Here is a 13,495-nt window from a genome sequence, read left to right as displayed (position 1 = left end):
AAAGTTAAGGTTCTCATGGTAACTGTTAACAATTCTACAGGGAACATATTAGTATTGGCAATTACTAATTGGGCTGTTGGTAGAGGTGAACCCTTAATATACCATATGTGTGAAGTGGGCTTACAGAATTTTAAACTTACATGTTTCTCAGCTTATGTGTATAAATCTAAAGTCTTAAAAAATGTGCATGTGACAAACAAAAAACAAAAAACACACACAAAAACCCCCCAAATCCCAGATAAAGCCAATGGTTAGTGCGACAAATCTACAATCCCGGCAAGCAAAGAACTGGGGCCAAAAGAGGGTTGGGTAAGAGGACGCAAACATTTATGCGACAGGAGCAAAGGCACAGCCTGACCCAAGGTACTGAGAAGATGGTTCAACACAGCTTCTCAACCTCTCTCAGTGCCATCCCAGAAATCCAAAGTCCTCATCTCATTAGGGCCCTAATTGCTCTTTGGAGAACTGGATCGATGGTATTAGCATTAGCTTGGCTAGCTCACCTTTTGAGCTCAGGACACTTTAAAACTGAGCTCTGTTATCCAATTAGAGTGTTTATCTGATGAACTGAAGGAAGACACAGGCTGTCTTCTAAACTGTCATCTCCTACTCATACGAATTACGTTTATGCCAGGCTGAAAATGTAATCAGCTCAATTTACTGATCAGCTGACTTGATTTCAAACTCACAACATAAGAGTTAAGAAAAAGGGTTCATAAGATCAAGGCCTTGAAAGAATATCAGCTACCATCTAATATAATCCAAGGTGACACAGCTGTTACGGCTGTTGACCGGTGACGAGTTCTTGCTTCCCCAATGTTGAAGAATAACACCAAAGAAGCACGCCCAGGCAAGGTCAGAGTAGAAATTAGAAGTTTATTAAAGGACAGCAGAAAAGACTTCTCCCGGAGGAAGAAGGGGACCCAAGAGGTGGAATCCCTGGAAGGGATGTTGTCTCCCCTTTTTATAGTTCTTTCAGTGATGGAATGTAGGTGGGAAGGACCGAGGGGTGGGACACAGGTGGGCCAAAGAAGTAATCTGGTCAGGAAGGACTGAGTCAGCACCTTTTCGCTGGGGGCTGTTCATTAACATTTCTTTGAGGTGGACTTTGGCCTAGGGCCTTTTCAGGACTTCATTAACATTCCATGAGTTGTCCTGCGTTTCCCGGAATCATTGCCAGCATGGCCTCCATTTTAGATTTCACATTAGACCCGGATTTATCTAACTACACTGACTACCTAACTTTAAATCTGGCTTCACAGCTAGGTTATAACCTGCACTTAATGATTTTGGGGGTAAAGCCTACAAAAGCTCAGACAGTGACAATCAGAGAAGTGAGGACAGACACGGTATGTGGACCTTGTTTAAAGTCATCAAGAAACAGCAGAATCTGGGTGAGAAAGTCTTCAAATTATCAACTTTCCTTAAAAAACATCTCTAATGCATCTCTCATCTATTTTATTCCTCTAGAATTAGGCTGTCTATCAATTCTACTATGATGAATATTTCCTGCTGTACCAAAAAGTAATAACCTTCTTGCAGTACTCCAAAGGATCACAGAGAGCAACGGGGCCAAAGACTGACCAAGAGTACAAATGGTGACATCACTATCGTGATAATTCTTGTTGTACAAAATAAAGACTATTTACCATTGAATGAGAAAACATGACCTAGTGAAGTTGAAAGAAACAATCAATAAGGACAAATACCCATATTTACACTGCATTCGTTTCAGTGAAAATTCCAGAGACATGAAACAAAGTGGATGGGGTAAAGCAAAAATAACAAAAATTATATGCAAATTGAAAAAAAAAGAAGAAGAAGAAAAGAAGAGTACTCTTTCTAATATGTTGTGCCATGAAACAAGACAAGCACTCTAGAGTCCTGGAATTCTAGCTGTCATTCATGGTTTTTAGTTGGCATGTTGGGAGGCAATGGCCTTGAGATCACTTTTCCATAGTGTCCTACAGCTTTCAGTGGGTTGGAATTCAGCTAATATTTACAGTTAATCAAGAAATCCCTGAATTCTCAGAATACCATTAAACAATAAAATCAAAACATGCTTGGGGGATAAATGAATTAGTTTACCATACTTCATTATTTGCTGAAATATGAAATAGGATAATAAAGCTTCTATCATATCTAGGGCAGTGTGAAAAACTCTTGACAATCAACACATAGTATCCAGGGATGTTTACACTCCCAGAGGCTTCCAGACAGGCCTGTAAACTACCCTACTTAAATACTATTTCTAGGTTAACTCATACCTGGAAACACCTGGGCCTAAGAGAAGATCTAAAGCTGCTACAAAAACCCAGAGGCCTCACACTTGGCCTGGAAAAGCTGGGATGCACAACTGCCACAGCTCACATTCCAAACTCAGGCAATATCATGGATGCTGCCCTGGAACAAGTATGGTGACCACATGAAGTGCGGATCCCAGACATATGCTATATATGGGACTGAAAAAATATTTCCCCATTTTTTATGGATATGAGAGGCAATCTGACCAAAATCTTTTAATTCTAAAAGTATGCAGCTAGCAAATAAGGCAATATGTTAACAAATCAATAAAGAGTAAATGGATGATCTTTGCAACTTTAAATTTGAAATTTAAAGAAAATAAAAAGGTGTAAGAATTGTTGTGGGGGGAGGACCTTCAGATGTTTATAAGTTGTTATCTTCTGGGACATTTAATAATCATGCCACTCTATGAAAGGTGCCCCAGTCGAAAAGGCCCAGGAAACCTCAGCAGGAGTCTCCTGAGAGAGCCCTGGCTAACCACTCTAACATTTCTACATCAGTGTTGCCCAACTCTTAAAATTCTGCTACTCAAGGAGACAGTTTAACCCTCCTGTCTCCAAATGAGAAAGAAGAGCTTATTGGTGATCAGCAGATATTCTGTCCCTCTAACCTGCTCTAAGCTATCTACTTAAATTATCACCAGGACTAGGCTAGTTGCTGGGCCTTTTATTAGTAAAGAAGCTGAATAATTTATAAGGGCTACATAGGGCCTATTAGAAGTGCCAGGGCAGTAATAACTGGCTGAGGACTTTGCTTACTCAGGGCTAAAGTTTAATTTGTCTATAAATGCCCCAGCTCATAAACCCATCCCACATGTCTGACCTGCTCTCTCTACAATCACATGTCTCCACCATGCTCTCATCTCATCCCAAAACAACGACGGGAAATTCACATCTTCATCACTACATTTCTTAAATAGGGACACCCCCATTGTCAAAAGCTTTGCTTTTGGCCATACCACAAGAAAAGCACTATTGGGTTGGCTCCTAGACAACATGAGCACAGGCAGATGCAGTGACCTAAGGGAAGACTGGAAAGCCCCTTGCTACCTGCAAAAATATCTGAGGTGAGACCACGTCGCTGTGTTCCTCAGCAATATGGGTACTGCATTCTAAATGAGGGCACATATGGTTAAGATTAAGATGTGCTCTGTTATCTCTTTAGTAAGTTAATGAACTTTTCTATACCTCATTTTTTTCATTTGCAAAATGGGGATTGTAATGTTACCTACCTCAGGGTTGTGGGTGAGATTGAAACCACAGCATATAGCAAATACTCATTAAGTAAGGCTGTTATTATTAGAAAGTCAGACCAGGAATGAACCCAAGAAAGATCCAGTACAACCCTCTCGTTTCTATGAAACAAACAAACAAACAAAAAACTAAAAACCAAAAATCAAGATCCAAAACAGCTATGTAACTTATTGATGGTTCCATGACTTTGGGGATAGATGTAGGCATTAGTGCAGTTCTCCAGAGAAACACTCAATTTGGTCTCTGTGACTTCACGGCTGTTGTGGCTCTAATGCCCTTTTGGGAACAGTGTTTTTTGAATTTTAAAGCAATCAAATGTTAGGCCAGAAAAATCTGTGTCTATTCATTCATTCATGGTAAAGCAGTATTCTAGGCACTATTACGGCTGATTCAGTGGTGAGAAGAAGACAAGGTTCCTCAAACACTTATATGTTGGTGATAGAAAGAGTGACATGAGTGGCAGCAGGGGTTGGTGTTGGGGGAATGGATGACCCTTAGCAAAGGCCATTCATGCTTCATTCTTTGCAGTTTAATCTCTAGGAAGATGGAACTGCAACACTAGTTTCAGTGTATACATACACGAATATGTCTGGATATATGTGATAAGAATTATACAAAGTGGCATCATCCTATAAAATTTCACTCTTGGGCAATCATATCAGAAATAAGCATGCTACCCACTAATGACTCTATCAGAATGGACTTTTGCTGGTGTTTGGTTTTACCTCTATGGCTGTTCCAGTGCAGATGGGCAGGTTAAGGTAAAAGGGCACCAGAGGAATCGAAGTGGAGCTCATTTCACTCTCTTTTAGGTGAAGTTCATTTCTCTACCCTCTCGAGGTTGGAATCTCAGCCCTCGGCATTTGTGCTATGTGCCATGAAATTCCTGCCCCAAGAACCAGTTCAGGGGATCAAAGAGCTATTCTTAATGTCTCAGTGTAGGCCAGTTGAGGGAGGGAATGGTGGCAGAGGCAGGCCACTCACCCGGCCATTCAGCCACCCTCCTCCACAACGGGGCCATTGAGCAGGCACCACAATAGAGGACTGAGAATAAAAGGCCGAAGGAAAGCATACACAGTCCCCTCGCACAGACTCGGTCATTCATCACCAGGCAAGTGCCAATATCTGGGAACAGCAATCTCAATTTCTGCAAATCCTCCAACCTGCAACAGCTGCTAGTGACTCTGGTGGGCGGCTTTGCTGCTTACGAGAGTTTGCAATCCCAAACCCTGGCTGCGGGCCAAGTAGACATTACTTAGGTTAGAGACACGCTGGCTGCAGAGAGTAGCAACAATGGACTTCACAGCTTATAAAGCAGCTTACAAAGGGCTCCCATATATTTCAAAAAGCACTTCAGATAGCTGGTGAGAGAAGCTATCTGCACAAACGCATTCAAGCAGTTTATTCCTAACCTACTTAAATTCAAGGTTTCTGTCAGAAGCCAGGACATAGTGGAGGTAGATGTGGAGAACTGCAAGAAGCTGGGGGGTGGAGGACACAGTCAAGGCACTCCTCCTCTTCTGGAGCACCAGCTTGGTAGGATGGGGGGTGACTGGTAGCAATCAGCACCTTCACCCAGATGACAAGTAAAATGAAAAAAATGAAAGATAGGCTGTGGGATTTCACAGCTCTGTAGTGAGCTGTTTGCCTCAATAGCTTTCATCAGCATCATTAAGGGGCATTTATAAATGTTACTGAATGAACACTCTTGAGTGCCACCTAGATGCCTGCTGCCATGCCACCCTATGTACCTTCATCTCACTGTACAGGTGTCACCAACCAATGCATCCTCTGCTCTCCCTTGCCACTCCTGAGTCTCTAGAAACCAAATTGCCACTCCATGATATCTAGGCTTGCTCTCTTAGGCACAGCTTAGTTTCTGGAGGACAGTTTGGCCTGGTTAACAGGCAAAGGCCAAATGAAGCTGAAAGCATAAAAACTCGCATTAGGAGCAGGGAGCCCACAGAAGCCAACCCCCACTGTCCCCCCCCAACAAAAAATCCTCATGTGCCATAAATGGATCATCTCCACAGAAGAGATATAAAGGTAGGTAATAATTCATTATCAATTTTGTTTTGTCCATTGCATTTATTTATTTTTTTTTTAAAGAGAGAGTGAGAGAGGGAGAGAGAGAGAGAGAAAGATTTTTTTTTAATATTTATTTTTTAGTTATCGGCGGACACAACATCTTTGTATGTGGTGCTGAGGATCGAACCCGGGCCGCACGCATGCCAGGCAAGCGCGCTACCGCTTGAGCCACATCCTAGCCCCTTGTCCATTGCATTTAAAAACAACTTCAAGAGTGCTTTTGTTTCTGGAAGATGAGCTAATGTGAAGAGGTGAGGTAGGAACCATCCCTGTTGCACTGTTAGATATTTAAAAGTAGAAGGACTCCTTACGTAACTATGAATCCTATCTATGATCTGACTTCAAACAATGTGTACAGTACTGAGTGTAGATTTCTAGAACTCTGAATCAGCAGATACTGGAGTAAGAAACTATTATGAGAATAATTAATAAAATTTAAGGATATATACAAACCTAATTCAAACACACAGCAGGATTCAGATGTAAGGTAGCAGCAAGTGCTAAAGTGCTACTATGCTGAAAGAACAAAAAGCTACTAACCACAAAACCCTCATTCCAGTGGGTAAGACTTATGTTCTCCCTGAGAATAAGAAGCAGGAATGTTTATTTTAAGGCCAACCTCTTGGCATGAAATAGACCAACATGATAGTAGGCTTAGAATGCTATCCCCCTATACCATGCCTTTTCTTTTATTTTGAATATGTCATGTGCAGCACTGAGACATTTTAAAGCAATCAGGTTTTTTCTTTATGGCAGGACTGAAGATGGAACCCAGGACCTCTTGCATGCTAGAGAAGCATACTACTAACTGAGCTACATTCCTAGCACTAGGGATCAGGTTCTTGGATCATTTAAGGCAACTCTTCCGTGTCTTGGTTATTCCAGCAATAAATTGGCAGAACAAATACTATTTGGGAGAAAGCTTTATAAAGAAGGTAGGGAAATAGGGCTGGGGTTGTGGCTCAATGGTAGAGCGCTCGCCTAGCAAGTGCAAGGCCCTGGGTTCTATCCTTAGCACCATATTAAAAAATAAATGAATAAAATAAAAGGTATTGTGTCCCACTACAACTAAAATAAATAAATAAATAAATAAATATTTAAAAAAAATAAAGGAGGTAGGGAAATACCTTTTATCATTTGGAGATGCTTTGCTTGCCTACCCACAATGTACGTCTATTTCCAATGTGACCGGATTTTTCAAGTTATCTTTTAAATGTGAGACTTCATCTATAGGAAGGATCCCTGCAACAAAACTCAGAGAACCAAACTTGGAGACTGCATAGGAAAAGCATAAAGGCACGAGTGTAGATCTATCAAGCAGAGCATGTTTTCTGTCCCTGACCTGCTGCCAGAGCCAGCAAAGACTAGGTTAGGCAGAGCTGGGCCAGCCTGGGGAGGCTCAATCACAGGGCTGGAATCCATGACCATGCAATTCTGATTTGGTCTTTGTGATCAGGATGCCGAAATCACCATCTGCCAAGAGGAAGAGCTGCCCAAGAGGACTTAACTACTGGCAACTCTCATTAAGGGGCCTACAACTAAGCTGGCATTTTATACTCTAATATTTCATATGCTGCACTGCAGTGTGATCTAAATGCTTCTTGTCAAAGAAGCTCCTTGAAGGCATACACTATTTCCTTTTCCCCCATTGTGGTACCAGCAATAACAGGTGTTAATAACTACTGACTAATCGACTATAAAAAAAGAAGGATATGAGCACAAATACAAGCAAGAACAAGTATCCGTTACCATGTCTTCCCACCCACCCAGCTACAGAGGAGAAAACTCCCTCCTCTCAAATCAAGGCAGGCTGCTTACAAGGAACACCACGTGAGAGAGAAAGATGGCTGTTCTACGCAATAGGCCTATTTTGAACCGAAGGGTTGGTCTGTCGTTAGCACTTTCCAATCAGGGGTGCTCACAAATAGGTCTAAACTTGGAAAAGAAGAAAAAAATTCCTATCAAACAATGAGAATCAAGAGTAAAAAAGAAATAGCAGTTTTCTAAAAAACAGACAAAAATACATTAGGGCCTTAGAAGAGTTATTTCTGCATTCCCAGCACATGCAACATCATTCATGAAGAAGGCAATGGTACAAATATAGCATAAATGTCGTCTGCTCTAGCTTGTAATTTAAAATGCAAATGCTAATGAGTGAACTGGTATATCAGTGGAGTTAATAACCGCATGCCTAGCACAGGGGCTGCATCCAAAACACACACAGAGAAGAGACAGACACCATGTTCCAATTTAAAAATAAAAACACCCAAATTAACCCTAGAAAAATCACTAGCAGATGTACAAGCTCAGGAAAAAGAGGCACGCAAGGGCAGGGAAATGGGAACTTCTCCACCAGTTGCAGACTGACTAGTTGATTTATATATCTTCCTATACATAATGAAGATAAACATGGGAGTTTACAGGGTTTGTTCAGGAATGCTATTGTAAAGCATGACAGAGCATAATATGTCTAACAAGGAAAATCTACAGGGAATCTGGAAGCTGAAACGGAAAGTTTTCCCAAAGCCTGCTCTAGAAGACTGTAAAGCAACCTTATAGGCAGCCTGATGAGAGGTAGATCACATTTGTTTTATCAAAGCAAAGAGGAAAGAAACTTCAGTTAAAACAACAACAACAACAACCCCAAACTTACAAGGTCTGGATTAAATCAACAGTTTAAACAAATGGAAAAAAAGTGCGGTTCTTGCTCCTACTAGGTCTGTATCTGCCACTCCTACATCAGAATTTGGGAACGCTTCAGGGCACTGAAATGAGGAACTGCTCTCTAGGCCCCCTTCAGAGCCCCTAAACAAGTGCTATGACAAAGTGCATTCTGTGGTCAGAGGCCCTGTTCACTCCCAGGAGTAAAAATCTAAGATGACCCCTCCAGGTCAACAGGAGTATGTGTTTGGGCTGGTGGCCCATATTAGATTGTGTTAGTGCTACCCACTCAAACTACATATGAAAGCTCAGGCACAGACTTTCAAACCCGGCCTATCAGTGGGGAAGCTCCAGGAAAACCTCAAAAGAAATTTGGGTGAGCAATGGGCTGGGGTCCGGAGGAGGGGACAAGAACCACTTTTTGATGACGAGGAACAGCTTTATTTATTTTTAAACTCAGTCAAATCTGTCTGAAAGGGGGGATGTGAGAGGTGGTTCCCATGGCAACCAGGATGAAGTCTCATAGGCAGTACACACTGATCACCCTGGGGCTGCCCATTATCAGATTTCAAAACATTTTTCTTTAACTTCAAATTATCAAACCATTTACACTCCCTGTGCTGCATCCAGGTTCTGCCATTTTCTACTATGATTCTAGACAAACAGACTTCCCTATAGGGCTAGGCTGGTGTGGAATATAGCCCAGTGAAGGACGTTGCTGATTGTCTTTGCTACTACTAAGTAGCTGTTTGGAGAGTGCCAATAAGTTGATAAGACGGTGATGAAAAGTCCACACTGAAATGTATTCTTCTGGGACAGCGACAAGAATAGAAAGGGCAGAACCCAAGAGATAGGAGCTGGTACTGGAAACATGATTATAGGAAAAAGTCACCAGATTTCTGGAAACTTCTCATTCCATCTCCACATGCCAACTAACCAGACAGCTTAGACAACCCTAAACTGATTTAGAAAGAACCTTCAACTAGGAGAAAAGGAGAATGAGCTAGCTGAAAAGGAAAGCTTAGGGGAAAGTTCACGGGTCTGACCTTTTGTACCACTGTGCTGGCTCACATTAGCTCTGTATGGAATAGGCCTTGTCCCTAGCCAGGGATACTCGCGTTTGTCTCATCTATATTAAAACTCAAAAGTGGCAAGAGTAGTAAGTAACTAGGCTGTAATTGCAGCTACTTGGCAGGAGGATCACAAGTTTGAGGCCAGCCAATTTAGCAAGACCCTGTCTTAAAACCAAAAATAAAAAGGAGTGAGGATGCAGCTTAGTGAAAAATGCAAACCTGAGTTCAATCTCCGGTACACGGGGGAAAAAAACCACTAGAGGGCTTTAGAATAAAAGAGTAGAAGCACTAAGTCAGTAAATTTAGAAGGAAAGGAATCTTTGTACTAACCTATCCATCCAAAGGACTTATTCTACAGAAGAATAAAACATCATCCATCTTTTCTTTCTTCTCTCTCTCCCCCCCCCCACTCCCCATCTTCCCTCCCTCCCACACTCCCTCCCCAGGGATTAAACTCAGGGGCATTTAACCACTGAGCTACCTCCCTAGTCCTTTTTCTATTTTGATACAGGGTCTTGCTAAGTTGCTTAGGGCCTCACTAAATTGCTGAGGCTGGTTTTAAACTCACGATCCACGAACTACTGGGATTACAGGCATGCATCACCACACCCAGCAAAACCCATGTTTATTTTTTTAAAGCAGCAAAACCCACTGACACAGTGAGTGCTGAACACTTAAAGGGGAAGTCACAGCCTCTTTGGCAGTGTGAATCCACAGAAGGTACCACCACTCAGACTGTTTTTTCCTCAGTTACAGAAGCCCCTAGACAGGCTGGCACAGAACTGCCATATGGGCCTTGCTATCTCCCTCACCTCCAGGTCACCAGAATCACACCAAGATAAGCAAGGCAGTCTGATGGAAATAATTAATTAGAAAACAGGAAAGCAAGACTTGTTCTTCAAGTGTTTTAGCTCCAAGGTCTGTGACTGCCTTCAAATATGCTGAACAAATCCTACTTTTATTGATGACTTTATTTTTTACTCTGCCTGAATCAAAAAAACATTTGAAATGGCTACTGAACAAGTTCAAGCCCTCTCTCTTTTTCCTTGACATATTTCATTATTTCCTAGAAGTGTGCCCTTCAATTCTTACAGCTAGTCCTCAGGTACTGGCATTTCTAGACTCTTACCAGGGGTGTTACTCTCTTCTGACCAGATTCACCTTTGCCAGAATCCTTCCTAAACAGGGGTTTCCCAGAGGAACAGCATACTCTAAGCCAGCCCTGCCCTGCCTTGAGCCAGCACTCGGCCTTACTCTTCTCTGGATTCTGTTCTGGGTTATGCACCAGCTCTTTTGAAAGTATCACATTTATTCTTCTTGTTTCATGAACTCCTGAGTTGCTTCATTTGTATATAATTTAAGGTATGCTTCCCCTATCCTTATCCTAAAAAATATTTCTTTTTTCATGTCTATACATTTGTTGCTTTAGTAGACACAACTACCATGTTGAAGGCTGAAACTGTATCATGTATTTCTGTGTTCCTCACATTATGCCCAGTGGATATAAAAAATTATTAAATAACCATGCAATTGAATGTCACACAAGTATGAGGTGGTTCCTTCTGGAGATGATTCATGATCTAAAGATGGGAGATAATCGCTTGTAATTGGGGGTTTGTACTTTCATTCACATGACCAGTGGGTGACGGTGTATCTGCAGAGACAGAGCTGAGGGCAGAGCAACAAAGGTTCAATATCAGGAGAAATGAGAAGGAGATTTACAAACCAACACAAAAGCAGAGAAAAAAAATGACTGATGAATACCTCTATTTCTTTCAGGTAACTCTTTCTGAGAATTGATACAGGCAAAGTTGTTCTGCCTAGACAAATCACACCCAATCTGCCAGAAGAAAATATTCCAGATCTTGCTGGATGCTGAAATGCTGGGAAACCTTTTCCATTCCTGAATTAATTTTTCTTTCCTTTGCACTCTTGCTATGATTTGAACCAAACCTAAGCCCCCATTATGGTTTGGATGTGAAGTGTACCCTGCCCCATCTCACACCCCACTTCCCAAAACTCATGTGTAAAACAATGCAGGAAAGCTTAAAGGTGAAAGGCTTAGATTATGGTAGTGATACAATCAGTGAATTAATACCCTGATGGGGATTAACTGAGTGGTAAATGAAGGCAGGCAGGGTATAGCTGGAGGAGGTAGGTCATTGGGGGCGTGCCTTTGGGGAATACATTTGGTGATGTCTTGATATGCTTCCCTTTACCACACTCTTCCACCATGTTGTTCTGCCTTATGTCAAGTCCTGAGGAACAGAGCTGGCTGTCTATGGACTGAGACCTCCCTCTGAAACTGTGTGCCTCCAAATAAACTTCTCCTTAAAATTGTTCTTGTCAGGTCCTTTTAGTCACAGCAGTGAAAAAGTTGAATAAAACAGATCCCTCTAAAATTCATGTTGGAATCTGATTGCCATTATGGCAGTACTGGAAGGTAAGGCCTGTTAGAGATGATTACATCATTAAGAGGGGCTGATACCTTTCAAGGGACTAGATTAGTTAATGCAAGAGCATTAAAATATGTTGCTGCCCCTTGTATCATCTCTTTTGTATGTATTCACCTGCCCTTCAGCTTCCCCACCATGAAATTAGGCAGCATAAAGCTCTCTCCAGAACTGAGCAGATGCTGGCAAGATGCTCTTGGGCTCCAGCTTTTAGAACTGTAAGTCAAAATAAACTTTTGAAGTAAGATAATGCTCATGGTATGTTGCTTAAACTGTTGATAATTCCTCATTTGTTTTTCCATAAAGCTGTCTACACTACTAGATTAAAAGCAATTCAAGAGCAGAAGTAGTTTGTAAATTTATCGAAGACTGCCTTTCTTATAGTACTTGCAAAAAAAAAAATTCTTTTCTGTAAGCGATCCTCTATGATCCCCTGACATGAACACAATTCTTATAATTCCTATAATTTTGTTATTAAAAGTAAAGAACTAGAGCACCTTCAGGAAGTTCATGTCAAGCTGCCTATTTTTGGTAATGGGACCCAACTGAAAACAAGTAGGCAGTGGGGACAGAATCAATCTGGGAAGTCCCAAGAGAAAGAATATCCCACTTTACAAATATCCATTAAGTTGCAATTCAATTAAAGCATCTGAAAAGAATTCATAAGTATCAGCAGACCCTGTAATTGCTTAATTAAAGAGAGAAGCCCAGCAAACCAACCACAGTAACAGCCTGATTCATTAGCACCTCTGTGAGAGCAGAATGGGATTCCTCACTTAAACATATATCGGTTTTAATTGTGTAATTTGGTTAGGCACTGGTAATCAATGGGGATCCGCCATTCCCAGGGCCAGGAGATGAGGATATTCCTGTTTACCTACTCTCCTCTCCTCTCATTAGAAGTTTTTGGTCTACTGAAACAGGCAGTTGATATTCCAATTAGGATTGGCTGGAGAAGAGATGTTAAACAGAAAGAAGAAAATGAAACACTTTATTCAAAGGCATTCAGGGTGGAGGGACACAGCCACACTTTTAGTTCACTGGGTACAACCAATACTCTTTTATTAAACCCCAGACACCTAGAACCTTGCTCATTGCCTCCCATGTCAGAATGCTGTAATAAAAGAGAGAGAAAGGGAGGGGGAAAAATAAAAAAAATGCCAAAGGGCACATAAATGGAAGTCTTATTTTCTAGTCTTGTTACACGTGACTGGGTAACTGGTTAATTATATGTCACCTGCTGTGATCTACATAGGAACCCCCTGCCAAGTGGCTGCTGCCTTCCAGGCAGTTTGTTCCATGAGTTCTATGCAAGGTAAGTGACATCCATCCTCCCATCCCCACCCAACTGGCCTCAGTCTGTAATTCATAGTAAGTACTGCTATACCACCTCTAAGAACATGAAAATGCAAATGGGGGGGGGGCGGTGCATTCAGTCAGCTGGCAGAAGACTCCACATATTAGATTGCACTGAAGCCTTAAATTCTCTTTCAAATTGGGAGAAAGAATCTGGTTTACAGACTGCTACCTTGACACCTGCAATGCTTAGTTAACAGGAGAACTGCCTGGAATTGTGCCCTTAGCATGACCCTGATACCCAAGAGCTAAGAAGGTAATTCAAAATAAGGACACTTCATATAAAGATCATAGTGATAGGACACAT

The 13,495-nt window shown here is 41.6% G+C and overlaps 1 protein-coding gene across 2 annotated transcripts in view; it reads right to left on the bottom strand.

The window, feature by feature from the left end:
- Snd1 (staphylococcal nuclease and tudor domain containing 1) overlaps positions 1 to 13,495 on the bottom strand; it is a 412,411-nt gene that overhangs the window by 135,958 nt on the left and 262,958 nt on the right. The gene's annotated exons all lie outside the window — the stretch shown is intronic.

The sequence above is a fragment of the Marmota monax genome, unplaced genomic scaffold (genome assembly GCF_021218885.2).
Source record: "Marmota monax isolate L192 unplaced genomic scaffold, Marmota_monax_Labrador192_F-V1.1 WCK01_AAM20220418_F8-fsc00027, whole genome shotgun sequence".
Lineage (NCBI taxonomy): Eukaryota > Metazoa > Chordata > Mammalia > Rodentia > Sciuridae > Marmota > Marmota monax.
Note: the sequence above shows the minus strand (reverse complement) of the source record. Positions and strands in the feature narration are given on the sequence as shown.